This window comes from Mesocricetus auratus, unplaced genomic scaffold (genome assembly GCF_017639785.1).
Source record: "Mesocricetus auratus isolate SY011 unplaced genomic scaffold, BCM_Maur_2.0 Super-Scaffold_100026, whole genome shotgun sequence".
In the NCBI taxonomy this organism is placed as follows: Eukaryota; Metazoa; Chordata; class Mammalia; order Rodentia; family Cricetidae; genus Mesocricetus; species Mesocricetus auratus.
The window spans coordinates 6,481,269-6,499,509 of record NW_024429207.1 but is presented as its reverse complement, the minus strand read 5'-3'; the positions used below and the strand labels follow the sequence as shown (position 1 = coordinate 6,499,509).

General features: G+C 43.9%; 1 protein-coding gene across 2 annotated transcripts in view; it reads right to left on the bottom strand.

The window, feature by feature from the left end:
* The window catches only part of Wwc2 (WW and C2 domain containing 2), a 154,470-nt gene that overhangs the window by 102,411 nt on the left and 33,818 nt on the right, over positions 1-18,241 (bottom strand). The window lies entirely within an intron of this gene.

Sequence of the window (18,241 nt, the reverse complement as noted above, 5' to 3'; positions counted from 1 at the left end):
CCCGAGTGCTGGGATTAAAGGCGTGCGCCACCACCGCCCGGCTTGTATAGAAAGTTTTAAAGTTAGAATTTTCCTAAATGTAAATACAGTTTCCAGTACTCTAAAACAATGCAAAAACGTGAAACATAAGGATATTGGCAACTTAGTGGCCCTTGAGTATAGAGCGCAGTGCGGGAGTTTTAGGTACTAATACAAACGGCGTGCCTTGCTCTTGTGCGGCTCTGGTGTGATCTGTGTGTGTGGTGTACACATGTGGGTGAGCCTGAAAGAGAACACGGAAGTCCACCGCTAACTAACTGCCTCCCGTCTGCTCTGTATCTCCGCCCTACTTCCTTGAGACAGGGTCTCTCCCTGAATCTGGCACTTGCCATTTCCCCCTGTCTGGGTGGCCAGCGAACCTCAGTGATCTATCTTTCTCTCTGCGATTATAGGTGCGTGTAGCCATGCCGGCTTACATGTGTGCTGGAGACTGGACCACAGATCCTCCAGCGCTCGTGACCACTGTGCCATCTCCCCAGTTCTAGATTGATCTTTTGGTTTTGGTTTTTGTAACAGGGTCCCACTATGTGCCCCCAGTCTGGCCTCAAACTCATCAACCTCCCTTCAGCCTTAGCCTCCAAAATGCTGGGACCCCAGGCACGCACATCACCTTTTATTTAGACACCTTTTTACAGTCAACATCCTTTAAAAGACCCATGGACTCCGCCCTCAAGGAGGTGACAGTCCACCGGGAAGATAAAGCATATCCAAAAAACGGTTTCTAAGGTGGGCAGCGGGTGCTAGGCACCTTGAAGGCAGCAGAGAAGAAATGGAGGTGGCTGTTGGGGAAAATGTCCCTGTGTCTGTGTCTGAAATGGCTGGCCCAGTAAACTCCCAGCCACTTCTCCTTATTTTAGAAAGCAGCAAAACACACTAATTTTAAGCCAATCACTCCTTCCAATGCCACTCTATGGCAGGCTCCGATGAGCGCCTTTCTGTCCGGTTAACCACCTGCTCTCCAGGGTGTGTCCCCTCTAGTGCACCACACCTTAAGCGCCCTCCCTCCATCAGACCTGACCACAGTCCAGAGTCCCAGACCCGCTCTCCTTTCCCATCACAGGCACGGAGACCGAAAGCTCTTTCTGCTCTCAGCTGGCTGAGGCTGGCCAGACCTGGGCGCTGGAACTGTTAGGCGTCTGCATCCGAAAGCTGTTTTAAGCCAGGTGACAGATCCTGGGTCTTTTCTGGAAGGACCCTGACCATCTAATGTGTTTGTCTTTTTAGGTTAATAAGCGTTTGGAACGTTAATCCTCTTGGCATTATTTCTCCAGCAGCTTTATGATCAATTGGCCCAACAAACCTACAAGTCTCTAAATAATCCGGGCTGCTATTTTCCAAAGAAAACAATCACCCTTTAATTACCCTGTTCTGAAGAGCAAATTAGTATCCATGAGAAAGTGTTGACTTTATAGGGACTTGTCAACTTGGGTAAATGTCTCCCTCCCTGTTACATTAAGTAACATGGGATTAGGCTTTTAAAAATGCTGCTGGGACAGAAGAAATTTTCTTTCTTTTCTTTTCTTTTTTTTTTTTTTTTTTTTTTTTGGTTTTTCGAGACAGGGTTTCCCTGTATTGTTTTGGAGGCAAAAGAAATTTTCTTAAACACTTTTGATAATACAGCCATTAAGACAGCAATTGGCTGGTTTAAGAGTGGGAAGTTTTTGAGACTTTGTAAGACACCTCTTCATACTGTCTTGAATCCCCAAAACTACTTGCTTCCTTTAGCACAAGCTGTGTCATGTAGACAAGTGACGTATGTACAGAGTCCATCCCACCAATGGGCAATGCAGGGTCAATCTAAATGTCCTCTCCCGTGGCCACCTTTAAAAAAAAAGGTAAAATACTGTTCATAAGAGTACAAAAACATATAAATTATACTTGTGGGGTCTTCCTCAAACCTTAAAACTTTTATAGTAATGCCTACTTCAATAAGTATAGCAAAAGTAAAATAACTTCCTCACATGCTAATTTACAAGCTTGCACATAATTGATCATTTTCTTATAGTCATTATTTCCATTTTTAATACATAGACTTTCTCTTTCATGCCATAAAGTACGATTTCATACCCAAAGATAGTTTTTTATCTTGAAGCTGTTTAACATATGCCAAAATGTAAAACCCTTTCTAATGTGTGAGAATAAATCTATTGCCTCTGTTTTCCTTTTTGCTGCTTAATGACTTCTGCCTCCCCAGCATGCACTGGGGTACTCAAGCGCACACAAGAGGAATCGTGTCTGCTGTCCTCAGAATGTCTAAACAGAACAGGTATCTTCATTGCAGCAAAGCCAAGACACAGAGAACCAAAGTGAGTCCTAGAGTTCCCAAAACATCACTCTGCAGTGAAGCCAAAGAGGTGTCCTGAGGTGTCCTAACTCATCTGTCTGCAGTGACCTCAAAGAGGTGTCCTAACTCATCTCTCTGCAGTGACCTCAAAGAGGGGTCCTAACTCATCTCTCTGCAGTGAAGTCAAAGAGGTGTCCTAACTCATCTCTCTGCAGTGAAGCCAAAGAGGTGTCCTAACTCATCTCTCTGCAGTGAAGTCAAAGAGGTGTCCTAACTCATTCTCTGCAGTGACCTCAAAGAGGTGTCCTAACTCATCGCTCTGCAGTGACCTCAAAGAGGGGTCCTAACTCATCTCTCTGCAGCTTCCTGAGGTTCTGCCATTGAACAAAGTCCAACTGTCAGTGTTTTCACCTGTGAAACAACAGAAGGGGATTCAAATGTTGAAGGTTAATTCATGCTCGAAACTTAATGATTTCTTAGGTTCACTTCAGGTTGTAGCAATTCATGTTGTAATTTCTCACTCACTTACATAGAAATCGAAAAGACTCTTAATTGGCAGTAGGCTCTAACAATTTTGTTTTAAACCTCTGTGCCCCCAACAAAGAACCCTTTAGTATTATCTGGCAGGAAATACATGGATCGTCTAAAATAATTTTTTTAAAAAATCACTCCCGGCCAACGAGATAAAATGTGAGGTGTTTGGTCTGGCCTTCAAGGTACTAACATTCTGACCACAGCTCACCTTCCAATTTTCATCTCCCATGATTCCTTTACTTTTCCCAAAGCCACAGTCTCTCTGAGGCTGCCTGTTGCCCATGTGTGTAATTTACAGCACTCACCTTCCAATTTTCATCTCCCATGATTCCTTTACTTTTCCCAAAGCCACAGTCTCTCTGAGGCTGCCTGCTGCCACATGTGTAATTTACAGCACTTATCATTAGCTGGACTGTGCGGTTCACACTAACTCCTCAAGTCCCACTCACTCTTAGGAGACCACAAAATTTATCACCCAAACTGGGACAATTCTGACCCTGAGCGGGCATGCCTATGGATGAGATAACAAGAATAAGAGAGCTGCCCAAATAGAGTGGGACGTAATGTCTCTACAGAAAACCCACCAAGTCACACTTCATAGAAAAAACTTTATCTGACCTTCCGATTCATTTGTATTCTGTTGCGTTTATTATTTCTGCCACATAGTTGAGCTATGTGTATAAAGGTTGTTCTGCCTAACCCAGTCTGAGTCATGCCATGATTCAACATTACAACTCCTCTCAATGCTTACTACGTATGTAGTGGGCTGGATGACTTCCTAAGTGTGCCTAGCTTCCGAAAGTTAGGACATGGCTTTTGAAAACCAACACAGTTCTCACAGAGAGGAACCAAGAGACTGGAGAAATGGTCCGGCAGTTAAAAGTGCCTGCTGCGCAAGAACAAAAAGTTGAGTTTGGATTCCCAGAATTGAGGCCCACTTGTAATTATAGCCCAGACAGCAGAGACACAGAGTTCCCAGAGCAAGCTGGCTAGGGAGACTAGCTCCAGGCTTGACAGACAGATCCTACTCTAGAGGATGAGGTGGAAGAGGAAATAAGGAAGATTCCCTGACTTCCACCTCCAGCCTCCACAGGCACGGGCACACACATGCACCCACATATGTGTTCATGTGTACACACACAGATACATGTGGTAGAGTGTCTTCTCAGATGGGTGATTTCTGTTTACGCTGTATTTGTTTAACTCGATGAAGCTGTGATTCATTGCTTGTCTAAAACACCTGATGGTCTAATAAAGAGCTAAATAGTCAGCCAATAGCAAGGCAGGAGCAAGAATAGGCAGGGCTGGCAGGCAGGGGATAAACAGAAGCAGCAGGAGAACAAGGAGAGGAGGGCGTGAGGGGCCAGCCATCCAGCCATCCAGCCACACGGCCACACGGCCACACAGTCACACAGTCACACGGCCACACAGCCACACGGCCACACAGCCACACAGCCACACGGCCACACAGCCACACGGCCATCCAGCCACACGGCCATCCAGCCACACGGCCACACAGCCATCCAGACACACAGCCACACGGCCACACAGTCTCACAGCCATCCAGCCATTCAGACACACAGCCACACAGCCACACGGCCACACAACCACACAGCCACACAGCCACACAGCCATCCAGTCACACAGCAATCCACAGAATAAGAGTAAGGTTTACAGAAGCAACAGTACAGGAAAAGCCCAGAGGCAAAAAGTAAATGGGATAATTTAAGATAAGCAAAGCTGGCTAGAAACAAGCCAAGCTAAGGCCGGGCATTCATAACTAAGAATAAACCTCCGTATGTGATTCATTTGAGAACTGGGTGGTGCCCCCCCAAAGAGAAAAAAATTTCTTACTACAGATACACAAAATGAAAAAGAAGAAGAAACCATATTTCTTGGCCACATCAAAGACCTGTCTCCTTTGGTGATGTCCTGTGTTCACTATGACGTTTGTAGTGGTGCACTTCTTGTCCCCAAGAAATTTACATATATTAAGTTAGGACACAAATGTACCACCCAACCCCTTGGAACATGATGACAGTACACTAAGTTCTGCTACACGATTGACTAAACTCTGGGCTTCCATGCGGTATGTCATGAAAATCATGGTTCTATCTTAGCAGAGCTTCAGAGAACATTAGCTGGGGATTACTTAGTATCTAACACTGTTCTGAGTACCCTGTATTCTTTGTAAGCTATTGACCACTTTTTACTATGTACTTGAGACATATCTGTCTGCATTAATCGTTGTATCCTGCAGAGCACATAGAATAACAAACATCAGAAATATTTGACGAATATTAGTTAATTTTTAAAATTTATTTATTATGTATATACAGTATTTTGTCTGCACGAGTCTTTGCAGGCCAAAAGAGGGCACCAGATCTCATTACAGATTGCTGTGAGCCACCATGTGGCTGCTGAGAATTGAACTCAGAACCTCTGGAAGAGCAGTCTGTGCTCTCACCTGCTGAGCCATCTCTCCAACCCATCACAGAGTTAACTTTGAAAGCTGTAAGTAAATGATGTAAGCTTTCGTCTTCACAGATGAGAATTCCTCTGCTCATGCTGAAGCACAATTCAAATGGACACCACCTGCCTCCTTTATTTATTTATTCCAACTCCTCAACATGCACAACCCTGAGGTAGAGCTAACGAGTTCCTACTTTACACAACACTACAGTCCACAGACATGAAAAGCACTGCCCTGAGTGAGCTGTGAAGGGGCAGCTGGTTCTGGAACCCAAACATTCTGCCCACGAGCCAGCACAACCCCAACCCACCCAGCAATACAGCTATGAGCCAAACAGGCGTGGCATCTATCTAAAGACAATATTTACACCGGGCTGTGGTGGTGTACGCCTTTAATCCCAGCACTCAGGAGGCAGAGGCAGGTGAATCTCTGTGAGTTCGAGGCCAGCCTGGACTACAGAGTGAGTTCCCACAGCCAGGGCTATACAGAGAGACCTTTTCCCGAAACCTCTCCCTCCATCCCACCCCCCCCAAAAACAAGGAAACGAAAAAAGATTTACAATAAGTGTAAATGTCTTTCCAGATTCTATTACTTTATTGAAAATGAGAGAGATTTAAAACAGCGGACTGCTGTTTTGCAGGCATAGGATGGATAAAGCTCTACTCTGGGAGAGTTTCAAATCCTGGGGAGTTACAGGTGGAAAACTTCTAACACAAAATCCAGCTTGCCCGATTATATTCAGATTCTAAAAGAGCTGTCTGTCAGCGTGACTCTTCTATGTTGTGAAATGTATAGCATTTAATAATATAAAAAACTTAATTAAAAAAGCTACAATGCTGCAATGATCAAGGTTATTTTGGAGACTGTCACTGAGGCACGTTATCATCTGGAAAGTGTCCAACCTATATGGCTTTTTACCAAAAAGTTGTGAACTAAACAAAAGCAATTCAAAAACCAAATACTTGCTTTGGGCCCAAGTGAACTCCATTATACTATACTACAAAGATGTTGTGAAAAATTAAAACTCACCTGTGCCAGTTTGTAGGCTTCCTTTACTACCTGTAAGTTTCTACGCTCTTTGTAACAGTGATTAATTTTAAGCCTCAGTGGGCTCTGTTCCCGTTTGCTAGCAAGCAGTCTGAAGGCATGAGAAGTATGTAGCATTTATACAACAGGAAACATCTAAAAGCATTCTGTGGAGATTTCCTTCCCCCACACCCCCTTCCACACCCATTCCTTAAAGTGCTTTCAAAGGGCCTGGTGTGTGCTTTAACAGTAAACGTTACTAATAAAAAATGGTGTACCTATTCTTCAGTTGAATAAGACACCGCATCAGCACCACAGCTACATGTATGGCTTAGGCAGCTTCTCAGGTCTAGCACCTGACCCTCAATGCTCAACTGTTTTAATGCCACGCAGGTCAAATATGCCTTTCTGGTGTTATCAGGGTGGAATTTAGGAGGAAAAGAAGAAAGCTTACCAATGCAGCTTTCCATTCTCCACATACCAAACCCCGATCAAGAGGCCCTTCCAACATCTGACAGGAATGTGGGGGAACGCTCAAGTGAGAGAGGAGGCCCTCTCACCCCTTTCCACCGCCACCCCGCCCCCACTCCCTGACCTACCCAAATCAACTTTGCCCAGCCATGGTTTGAATCTCCATAGGCATCTACCCCGTCAATATAAGACTGAAATGAACAGAATGTACAGTGTGCAGGCCCAGGAATGTCTGAAGTGTGTTAGAAGTAAAGACGGTACAGTATTCAAGGAGCCAAACCTCTCTTGGTTATTAACACCTCAGTTCAATATCAGTGTCTCTCTCTCTCTCTCTACTAAGCGCTGCAAACATGCCTCTTCTACAGAACTCCGTGGCCATGATGGCCTACTATGGCGGTCACACTATAGGTGCATTACCCTGGAGGCTGTCTCACAGACAGTTGACCCTGGCCCCTCCATCTGAAAGCATGTGTCTCGGTTCCAAGGTATACTTCCATAACAGTGAGTCAAGCTGGACCAAGTCCAGTGCACTCTGGGACCCTCACCCACCAAAAGGGCTTATGTCTTTGCTGGTTCCACAGACAGGCATATTACAAGGTTTCTCACCCAGTGTAAACTTGGCTTAAGAAGTTTTCTACAGCTGGTCTTGATTTTTAAAAAATAGCTGGAAGTAGTGGTGGCACACGCCTTTGATCCCAGTGCTTGAGAGGCAGAGGTAGGCGGATTTTTGTGAGTTCGAGGCCAGCCTGGTCTACAGAGCGAGTTCCAGGACAACCAAGCTACCAAAGAAACCATGTCTTGAAAAACCAAAAATATAATAAATAAATGTAAAAAATAAGGGAAATCACTGACTTTGTTTTACTTTCTGTCTTTTGAAATTTTTTAATCACTTTTGTTTTAAAGTGCAAAATCACGAAATGCAGAACACCCTGACTTGTACCAAGTCATATATTCCTCAAATAAAGTAAGAGGAGGCTTAAAACTCATGCAACCTGACAAAATGAAATTAGAGCACAGCACGACTCTGCCATGGACCTTCTTAATTGCAGCTCCCAGAAATTATTTTGCCCACACTGTGAAAGAATTTTAATTTCGGTTCCATTTTCTCATTAGCTACAAAAACTCTAAAAGTCCCATTTTGTTAAATTGAGTCAATCCCAACTGAATAGAGTAATTCAGAAACCTTGTTCAATTGTCCATAGGAATACTAATTTCATTTTATCTAAAATTAATACATCCTGAAACATTAAAACAAGCCACTCCTACCTGTCACCTTATTTGATGATTCAATTCTATTTATAATTAAGCTATAAAATTATAAGGCACCCAAAAGCCAGATCACAAATCACTTTCGTATTGTGACCTAGAAAATACCATCTCTTCATAAAATGGAAGATATCATAAATTGATTTTTAATAACTTGGAATACCATCCACACTGAATAACATAAGGCAAGGGGAACTTCCAAAGTAATGTGGCAATGGCCCCTCACTTTGGTTAAGTCAAACAGTCGAAATGAAAAACAATAAAGAAAGAGTGGACATACCCTAACTGACATGGTTTTCCTCCAAAAACACTAACTTAGGCCTTAGCTTCTCCATTAGATGGGCCCAAGCCAAGCCCCAGAGACAGTTCTTGTCCTCCTCATCACAAGGTGTGGTTTTTGGTTTTGACTGGCACAGGGACTATGCCACAGCTAATCCACGCTAGGCTGCTCCTGCAGGCTGAAACATAGCCCCCTCCCCCCACCCCCCCCCACCTCCCACCCCGGATTCCAGGGCACTGAAGGTGGTGAAGCCTTACAGCTCCCACAGGAGCAAGCCAAGGGAACTGAAGAGCTGCGGGAGAAGGAGCGCCGGGCCACACTAGTGGTCACACCCTCTGCTCACAGTGGGCACTGCGTGACCTCTCCCCAGGCACTCATTTTCTGACCTGACCTTTCTGTGTGAGTCTGTCTGCTCTCCTGACCACTCTTTCTCACGCACCGTGTTCCATGCTCTCCTGGAGGAAACCCTCACCTTCGCTCTCCCCTCGTGTCCACATAAAGCACCATGACGCTTAAGAATTACTACTGTGAAACTGGAGAAAAGAGCTCACTCCTTCAGAGTACACCCCAACTCACCAAAGCACTCTAGAAAAGACCAGCAAAACAACAAAATTGAACACAGGAAATACTAAGGGTTTTTTTTGAGATGCAAGAGACAGAGTAGGCTTTGATGGGACCCTGGATTTGCAGAGAAGACACCATGCATATGCTCCAGAAACCAAACACTGACCATGACCAACAGCAACTAGATGGGAGACAGCTGGGAAGCTTAGGAAGAGTAGACGCCTGTATGGAGCTGAATACAGGGAATGGGGGTGGGGAGGGGCACAGTGCTGGGTTAGATTGGGTTCTAGTTTTGCAGCCTGACAACTTAAATTCCTACAAATTAAACCAGCTATCAAGTTTGCAACTTGGAGCCACATCTGGGGAACAGAGGCGATGCCGGATCTGGGAAAGGCGCTAAATCCTGGGAGTTCAGGAGTCATACAACTGTTAGTTAGCAGATGCTGGAGTCCAGGAGGAGGGGCTGTGTAGACAGCTCAGAGAAACCTGCATAGGATGTATGGGTGTCGGTGCAATCCCAGCACTGAAGTCTACGAATAGAGACACACAAAGACAATAGAAAATGACGGCCAGAGAACAGCGATGGCAGTTAGTAACGATGATCCTTGTCTTACACCGGAGCACTGCACAAATGGATGTACAAGCCAAGGCTATACAAAGTGATCTTAATAATTAATGAGGAGACACTAAAACTGCTCGGTGACCCGTGGGAATCTTTGAACAAACCATTCAAAACTCTCTATAAATTTTATTAAGCAAGTTAAAAAAACAACCCAGCAAGGTTTCAACATAGCACATTGCAGTTTAAAGCACTGAGCAGTAGCATTTATTCCGCTTTTAAAAAAGGAGCAAGTGAAGGAAGGTTTGCTTCCCTCCTGTTGTAGGCCTGAGGTACAAGCACGCACACACACACACACACACACACACACACACACACACACACACACACACACACACACACACACACCACTGTCTCTACCGCATCCCACCCCTGGGAGGCCAAAACCCTCCCTTTAATTCCGGCCTGGACACCAACAGTTTCATCCTGGTTCCTTCAAGAATGAAGTCAGGTCAAGACACCATTTAAAGAAACTTATTCAGTCATTTCACTACCTTTGAGATACTGTTTTATGCAGGAAAGTCTGCCTTCGTTAAGTTCTTGTGGCTTTGAGTCTGGAACGGTGATGACGCAATGCTCCTTTAGTCAGATATTTCTTCTATAATTCTAGAGACTTTCAGTTCAAATCTGGCAACGTTACTTGAACAGCATGGTCAAAGTTTCTGCCACACTGCATACATTACATAGTTACTTCCCACTAGGCTGCTTGCATATTTTCTAATGTATGAAAAATGTTGTCTTTCTTCCAAAGTTCAGCCACAGAAATGTACATTCTCAATCACCTGTCTGGAAGGCCACTGAAGGCAAGAAGCGTTAAAAGCTGAAATAACTTCTTGGATTGCTGGCTGGATTAATAAAACCGTATTTGTCAGTTTAAGACTTAAAGAGAATCAAGGTAACAAATGACACAGAGAATTGTACACTCATAAATTATATTACTACACCACTCTAAATTTGAACAGACAGGAGTGACAAACATATAAAGTATTGGGCTCCACTATGTAGGTTGAACTGGTGATTTGTATCACCAACTTTGCCAGCTAGCAGAAGGAAAGGCTAGTTTAGCCCACCCTCACAAGATATGTTTCTGCCAATGACTGGAAACAGGTAGGTCCCCAACATCCACAAGCTGCACCAAGTAAAGGGGTGACATTACCTGACAAAGTTTTTTTTTGTTTTTGGTTTTTCGAGGCAGGGTTTCTCTGTATTATTTTGGAGGCTTTCCTGGAACTCGCTTTGTAGACCAGGCTGGCCTCGAACTCACAGAGATCCGCCTGCCTCTGCCTCCCGAGTGCTGGGATTAAAGGCGTGCGCCACCAACGCCCGGCTACCTGACATTCTTAAAAGCCCTTCTTGTTACTCTCAAGCCCACAGTGCTGGCAGGGAGATTGACTAGCCTGAAGTTACACAACAGGACTTTGTCTGTTACAGCCTATACTATGAAGTACAATACAAAACACATATATTCCTAAAAAGGACAAATACATTAGGAGCTCTAAAAATAGCCCTCAAATATATTATTTGAGTTACATACTAGAAGACTAATTTGGGGGTGTGGTCTAACTTAAAGGGTACCGATATGTACTAATTCACTCTGACAAGAGAATCCAAAGCCGGGGAGATGGCTCTGAGAGTGTAAACTGCCAAGTTTGATGACCTGAGTGTCATCAGAGGGTGAGAATCAGGAGCTAGAGAAACTGCTCACAGTCAGAGAACTTGCTGCTCTTCCAGAGGACCACAGTTTAGTTCACGTGGGTCAGGCAGCTCACAAACATCTATATCTGTAACTCCAGCTCCAGGGAGCTGTAAGTCATGTTTACTTATGGTCTTTTATCACAGCAAACTGACACAACCTCACTATGTACCTCAGGCTACCATGGTACTCACTATGTAGGCCAAGCTAGCCTCGAACTGTTAAGCCTGTTGGGTCTTCACTGCCATACTCAGCGTGGGAGAGGTACAAACTGGGACCATGGATAATCGCTTATAGCTAAGACCTGCAGCCAAGCTGTTCATAAAGAGCAAATGTGTCCGTCTTCTGAAAGCCAGAGGTGGAGGGTTGGGACAGCCTGGGCCACATACAATCCAAGAACTCATCTCAAAATGAGATAGACGGCCCGGCGGTGGTGGTGCACAACTTTAATCCCAGGGTGAGTTCCAGGACAGGCTACAAAGCTACACAGAGAAACCCTATCTCCAATAAATAAATAAATAGGAAGGAAGGAAGGAAGGAAGGAAGGAAGGAAGGAAGGAAGGAAGGAAGGAAGGAAGGAAGGAAGGAGAAAACAACCACATCCGGTACATACTAAAACACACCACACATTCAAAGTCAGTGAATACTTAGCCAGCTTAGCCAAGGGAATCAGAGATGGGCCTCAAAGTTCTTTATGCAATGTCTTATGTGATATTAAATGGGAGAACATGCAAGCCAAGCCATATTCAGTCACGGCTAAGATTTGATCTAATTGAAAGACATTAAACAAGCTTCTTAGCCTAAGCTTATTAAAACTCAAGATTCATTAGGAGTGATATGAAAATGGTATAATACCACCAGATTAATCCTTGGATAACTTTTGAACAGTTTCTTCATTAGTATTTTATCTTCCAAAAACCCACTGTTTGGTAAAAGGACCCAATCAGGTATGGACAGATTGTGGTTGAAAGGTGCACCCGGAAGCCTGTGTGGGAGACCCAGTGTCACACGGTGCAGCCGAGCTGTCCTCAGGGAGGTAAAGCAGAGTGTAAGGGCGTTTCTGTAAGATTGTCTGCTGCAGAGCTATAGTTCACAGAGTTCTAACATTTCTTACAACCTGCATTAGTGTCGGCACAATCCCTATGTATTTATAAAAGCCGTCCCATTCATCCTGAACGAGATTGACATATGTAATCGTGTGTCAATGAGTACCTTACCAAAGAGAAACATGTCTCATAATTGCTTTCTCCTTTGCCTGGAGATGGTTTCATGATGTGTTTACCTCCAAATACACCGACCTCAGTGTCCTAACCCTGTACTGCTCAAAATCTCTCATGACGAAATTGAAAGTGAAATATGCCAGAAGCTTCTGTTCCATGCTCCCATACACGTTCAATTTCATTAGTTTCACAGACTTGAAATGTTTTAGCGACCCTAGCCTCTGAAGTCCACTCAGGACACCAGCCACATTCTTGGGTCACGATAAACTTAAAAATCTATAGTAGCACTGAATGATAATAAAGTGGTTTTTTTTTTTCTAAATTCTGTGAAGGGGCCCCTCTGATACCTTGCAGTGTAGATAAATGAAGAATCATTCCCATGGATTTGTCATTAACTCAAACAAAAAAAAACAAACAAAACCAGCTGTAACCACCTTCATGGTCAGTCTATCTGACTCTCAACAGCCTCGTGGAAACACACTATTACAGCCACTCCTGAGAAGCCCGAAGTGCCCCCAGGGTCACAGTGTCTCACTTGTTTGCTTTTCAGCAATGTTAAGATGGCCTGGGTACAGAAAGTGCCGGGATACATGGTAACACCCCCACCACCCCTACCACCCCTGCACAACACCAGGACCAGCGGAAATGGCATCACCCTTGGGACTGGAAAGTTGTAGCATGGTCCCAGAACAACTAATTAAGTGAGAAGAGCTATGGGTGGCCCAGGAAACTGTCTCAACACTGAAGTTTGGGGACCACTGATCTAGAAAAAGAAAACAGGTTTATCCGCATCTTCTCCCCTTTTCCATTCCAGCTTGACTCTGTTCTTTTTTCTTCCATGTTAGATCAACTCCCTGAAAAAGAACAACCCTTCGCAGCAGGGAGGTGGTGGTGCACACCTTTAATCTCAGCACGTGGGAGGCAGAGGCAGGCAGATCTCTGTGAGTTCGAGACCAGCCTGGTCTACAAGAGAGAGTTCCAGGACAGCCTCCAGAGCCACAGAGAAACTCTGTCTCAAGGAAAGAAAGGAAGGAAGGAAGGAAGGAAGGAAGGAAGGAAGGAAGGAAGGAAGGAAGGAAGGAAGGAAGGAAGAGCAATCCTTATCAATACTGTCCAATTCCTCTGCCTGCACAACAGCTATGTTTTACACCATGAGAAATCTCAGCGTTCACAATAGTGAAGTTTTTGGTTGCTTCAGGGCTTAAGCATCCTACTCTTTGTCGGGGAAACTCACCTGCCCTTCTCCCCATTGCCTACCCAGCATCCAGCCAAGGCTGACAAATCATACTCAGCTTCCCATAGTGAATGCTATATATGTTATGATTCTAATTATATAAAATATGCATGTGCATAAATTATAATCAGAAGTTATAAACAAATGTTATTTTTAAATGTTATAATTCCTCTTAAATTTATTTAATGTTGTTGATCTTGTTTTTTAATTACAATTTTTTAAAAATTCTGGAACCTGAGAAATGACTAAGCAGATAAAAGTACTTTGCCATTCAAACTTAAAAACCTGAGTTTGATCCTAGAATCCACGTAAAGAAGCCAGATGCATAGACCTGTTTTTGTGTAGACATAAGAATTGTCTAGAAGCTCACCAGCAGATAACCTGGAGTACACAGTACAGCAGGAGCAAGACAGACCTTGCTTCAACACTGTGGAAGACAAGAACCAACCGGCTTCTAAAGGTGTTCTATGACCTCCATACATACACTGCAGAGCCTGTACTCACTTGTACTAATCACACGCACACACACACGCGCGCTCTCTCTCTCTCTCTCTCTCTCTCTCTCTCTCTCTCTCTCTCTCTCTCTCTCTCTCTCTCTCTCTCTCTCTCTCCACATTTTACCAGGGAAAAACAAAAGCCTGTCTGATTTATTTCCAAATAACTTGAAATCAATATTGGCAAGAACTTTTTAAAGCCACTTACATTCTCTCACTATGAGGCAGTTACAATTTTAAATGTTTTTCAAATAACACACAGCTGAGGGAGAGAGACGCCAGCACCTTGCCACAGGGCCGTATGGTGATAATTTAGAGTGCCAAGTCTAAGACCAGCTACATCATGCTACTGCGTGTCTGAACTGACTAACCCCTCTCTTCGTCTGCAGAGCCTAAACCACTGGGAAGCTGCCGGCACACAGGATGTCCTGTTGCATGCGTCCTTGGTTTTACTCTTGGCAGATCTTGTCACGTAAGCAAACCAAATCCAGTCAGAATTGAAGAGAAGAGTGGGAGCACAGTGGCTTCAAAATGATGTTATTGAGACAACTCTTGTTTCCGATTGCTAAGGATAATCATGTTTGTTTGGTTGTGATCTTCTAATTACAATGAATAACGTTCCATGTACAATGAGCTTCATTAAACAGATCGTGTCCTGTTACAAACAATTAGTACGAAAACAACAGAAACCAGAACCTCTTATTAGGAAGACACATCAGGAATAAGTAATGACATCTGGGATCAGACATTTTCTCTCTCCAATTAGTCCTGGCAGTCGTGGACTTAATTATTGCTTTCAGATATTAATTTTAACCTTCAAATGAATGACTGAGCAACGCTCCAAGATTTGAAATTAATGTCAAGCAGTTTTCTTGACCCCAGGATGTACATCTTAGTATCAATCTCCATCAAGATGCTATCAGTTTTGTTAACTTCCCTTTCAATGGGCAATGAAATTCCAAGCAGAACACTAGACACAACGGTAAGGTTTCCTGATGAGCGGCCTCCAAAGATCCCACTCAAATAGTCACATGTCCCCAATCCCACCTCCCACCATGTCTGCAGCCGCTCCCTTTCCGTGTCTGTACGAGCAGGAGGGGAAATTGATTCAACTAACGGGATACCAGTGAACCAACTCACTATCTAAAAGAAATGTGTCTTTGTCCCTCAGGTATGAGGTCATTCGAATAGTACTGGGGTTGGTTCTGAAGATGAGAAATGGTCTATACCAACTGTCCCCACGCCTGAAGGTGCAGAGGAGAGCTCAATACAGTTTCCGTCTTCATTTCTCCAGGACCAATCTTGATTGCATATTCCCTAGCTGCCTGGTATTGCTGTTAAGAAACAGTTTAAGCTAGGAGCATCAAAAAATGTAAAATCATCACTTAACTCAAAATATACACTATTTTCAATTTTAGTAAAGACTTGAAATGTATTTCATTTAATAATCTAGAAATAAAGTGGTATAACACTTGCCTAAAAATGTTTGCATATTATTAAAAATACATAAACCTCCAAGAATGATAGAACACACTGCTCTATAAACAGTTCCCAATTATCCAAATGAAGTTCCTCTCTACTTAGCAGGATGAAGTTACCAAACGCATTTCATCTCCAGGCAACTCTAATCAATTAGTAATGACTTCTTTGAGAACCGTTGGGCAGCAGACAGACACACCCAAATGCAATCAAAGAGGAGAGGCACGGCTGCGTATCTAAGCCATCCATTATAGCGTATTCTCCTAAGTGTGGTAAGGATGTCTCTCCTCTGACCCCAAAGGCCATGGCCAAGTCACCAGCTCACTATTACTGAAGTCTTAATAGAAATCAGAGGCTGCCAAGTTGATGGGATATGAATCCAATAAGACACAGTTGGCAACAAAAGTCAGCCTGCTAAAGAATTTCAAAACGAAATACAAGTGTGATTGAAGAAACGATTATTTTCACTCAACTTTCCAACTGGTTTTTCGTCTTCTGATGATGATGACAAAACTAATTTCATGCTCTTTCTGGCCTGGACACTGAATTTCTTAGGCTTCTCTTTAGGTTGCCCATTCTGGGACGACAGTGGCATTTTCTTGGTTTTGACTTCGTATGTAATTTATGGAAGGAAACTGAACATTTCTGTGCTTCACCTCACAGGATACTGAACAGTGAAACCACCCAGGCCACACCCTAGTCCCCTTGGGGACCCTCAGCCGGCTGCTGGATGTTGAGCCAGAGCACAAACCGCATGGCTCCATTCCAGGGCTCCTCGCACTGATGCGGCCGGCGTGTCCAGGGGAAGGGGCGCACCCACAAAACAGACAGCACACTCCCCAAGTCACCACACGTATTACTTAAAGGAAGACAGAACTAGAGGGAATCTTTAGAATAGTAGGAAGACATTTGAAAAAGCTCATTTATCTGAAATGACCTGAACACACATACACACACACACACACACACACACACACACACACACACACACACACACACACACACGGCTTATGGGCTCACTATCCTTGGCACTATGATGCTCTGGTGAAAATTCAGTACAATGACAACATTAATCCATTCACAGGCACAGAATCCGAGGAAGGGATGTCCAAGAACAAAAAGTCTATCTGGGCCAGGCAATTTAGTTTATTGTAACTAAATCTGTGTAGCTTATTCAACCGTGTAAGACTAACATCAAACATTTATTGAGCACTTTCTAAGAACTATGACCCTTAGAGAACCAGACAGACAGACAGACAGACAGACAGACCCCTGCAATAACTACTTGAAAAGAAAAGTCCTAACCTTACATTTAGAAATCTTGATTTTGCGGGTCTTGGGCCAGGCACAGAATGCCCACTCTGAGTAATTTAGAAGGTTCTGAAGCACGCTGGGCCTCCTTGCTATATTCCTGAGCAACTCCAACCCCTACAATTCATTCACGGAAACTTACTGAGTACCTGTGTACACTGGAAATGCAGCTTACACAAAGTAAGTCATGCTTTCAGAATTGGCACGTGGAGGCTTGTACACAAATACATGGATGGCTCTGTGTGTGTACCCGTGGCATAATAAACTGCCCAGGTTAGGGCTGGGTAGGTTATTCCAAGATCAGAAACCAGTCTAAAATCTCAGCAGCTAAAACTAACAAAGTCCCCTCTTACATTCCCCTACAGCCTGTGCACAAGCCTTGTACGTGGTCACCACTCAAGGGTTTTGGCCGAGGAAAGAGGAAATAAAGAAGTAGAAATGTTTTTTTGGCCTAGTGGTGAAATGGATGGAGTTGGCATTTACTCAGAGGAAAAATAAACAGATGTTAGTGGAAGAAAGATCTGGCATTCAGCTTTGGACATGGTGGGGATGAGGGCTACGGTACAAAGTGGCGGGACACTTCTACATCAGACTCCGGATTGTCAGCACAGCACATAACCCAATGGTTGAGGCCGAGTTGCAGTCAAGCTTTGCTTCCATATGAAGAAAAACACTGAACGATGTGTGGGCTGCAGACCCTAGTTTTCTCACTCCTGAGTTACACTCTAGGAATGAAGCCAGTGATGTCAACTGTCGATTCTTTAGACAGAGATGAAACCAAAACCTCCAGGTAACTAAGACCACCAAGGCAAGTCACCCTGCTTCTCCTGCTCATATGGGAGATTCTAAACTTCAAGATACTCCTAACGTGTGAACCTTCATTAAAGAAAGGTAGCAAAGAAGTCATGACTCTGATCCTAAAACCTAGACTATACACATAGCCTTCCTAACATTTGCTTGTGCTTACTAAATTAGACTCCTATACTTTGAGGAACCTCAACTCCGGTAGTTGCCACACTCCCATTCCCATGTCTAAGTGACAATTCAAGGAACCTTGAGGGCCCACTGAGTCAACTCATGTGGCCAGCTGTGGACACAGTAGGAAATTTACACACAGAGACATTTCTGACCAAATGAGAACTTTTGTCTCTGAACTAGCAAGAAGAAAGATCTGGGCCAGAAAATGAAAGAGTGTAGACAGTAGGGCCTGGGAACAGGTTGTCATGGAAACAGGGTATCAGGGAATGAATAAGT